Consider the following 1,608-nt stretch of genomic DNA (forward strand, 5'->3'; position numbering starts at 1 on the left):
TTTTGAATCCGTGAATAATTTATTATTTCCTGAACCTTTTTTGAATTCCAGAACATTTTTTGATTTCATGAACTTTTTTTTAAACTCGCAACTTTTTAAATTTAGAATTTTGAAAAATACCGAATTAATTTATAGAAAGAAAAAAAATAAAATAATAAAGCATGGGCCGGCCCTTGAACCTGTCCTAGGGAGGAGGAGAGCTGTGCCACATAAAGAGAGAAAACAGGGATGAAAAAGTGCAGCAATCAGGGATCAGACCAGGGTCTCCTATATGGAGGAGAGCTTTGCTACATCTTGCACGTCCTCATGATTCGTTTAGGGTCTCCCCCTTTAAGAACCGAACCAAACTGCGACTTTGACGGAAAAAAATTCGAATCGTTTTATTCGCTTATGGGTGGCATGATGGGTAATTTATGGCAGTTTCGGGGGCAATTTAAATGACGGACGACCAGAAACAGTCTGTGCTTTATTATTATATATATATATATATATATAATATATATATATATATATATATATATATATATATATATATATATATTAGGGAAAGATTAGGTAGAGAGATAGAGATTCTTCATCAACAGATGTTGTCGCAAATAAAAATATTTCAATCTGATGTGCGGGCGGAAATGGAGGGGGTCGGCAACCCCGCCGTGATGCGCGAACGAGGACCATTGCATTTCTTTTTGCAGTCATCCATTGTGAGAAAGCAGTCCTCCGTCAGGTAACAACAGTTGCAGTAGCCATCTTTGCAAGGTTTGTACGCACATAATCCGTGCGGCAGGCTTATCCTCAGGCTGTCCATGTCTTCCGTCCTTCCACCTATATGAAATTATAATAAGCACACTCATAATTCGTAGGTATAAACAAGAAAAGTAGACAAGATCGCTCCGCTAGAGATTCAAGATTGTACTCTTAGTCTTATCTACCCCCAACAAACACAGGGTTATCAATAATGTGGTCACATATCTCCCACTTACATTGTGAATGAATAGCAAGGCATACGAGAAGAAGCAGAAGGACTGGTGCCTGGAGGGGCTTCATGTATGCGGCCATGTATGCAATGCAGATAGTCTCTTTTGTTGCGAATCTGCAGTACAGATAGTCGATGGTAGAATATATCTTCTTCAGATCAAGAAAGCAATACATGCATATGGTTCATATATATAGATGGAGACGAGAGGGACATCTATATCTAAACATGTTTATTGTTTGGAAAATGTTGATCAGATGAAGATATGGCTAGGATCCTCAAAAAAAAGATGAAGATATGGCTATCCATATCCTTCCAAAAATAGTAGTAGTTTATATGAGAATAAAACGCTATCTTGGGAGGACTTGAATATTCTGGACGCAAGTGAAATAGCTACCTCACATCTAAATCCAGGACTGTTAGATGTAGATGCTATAAATCTCTTGCAAATCTTAATCTCTTGTAAATCTCTTGGGAGGACTTCAATATTATGGATGCAAGTAATATTTTGTATGTTAGGAAAAACTGGAAAGTACGCTAACAAATAGACAAACCCAAAATATTACGTTTGTTAGCACTTGAATTGCGTCCATAATACCAATTTTATGGAAAGTTGTGAGTTTGAAACTTGGTAT

General features: G+C 37.2%; 1 long non-coding RNA gene across 1 annotated transcript; it reads right to left on the minus strand.

Moving 5' to 3' along the window:
* Positions 1 to 689: 689 nt before the first annotated feature.
* LOC123133760 (uncharacterized) lies at positions 690 to 1,171 on the minus strand. The gene is made up of 2 exons (XR_006465386.1): positions 981 to 1,171; positions 690 to 822 (listed from the first exon to the last, which is right to left on the minus strand). It is a non-coding gene; the product is annotated as an uncharacterized lncRNA (long non-coding RNA).
* Positions 1,172 to 1,608: the final 437 nt, after the last annotated feature.

Source organism: Triticum aestivum, chromosome 6B, assembly GCF_018294505.1.
Source record: "Triticum aestivum cultivar Chinese Spring chromosome 6B, IWGSC CS RefSeq v2.1, whole genome shotgun sequence".
Taxonomy (NCBI): Eukaryota; Viridiplantae; Streptophyta; class Magnoliopsida; order Poales; family Poaceae; genus Triticum; species Triticum aestivum.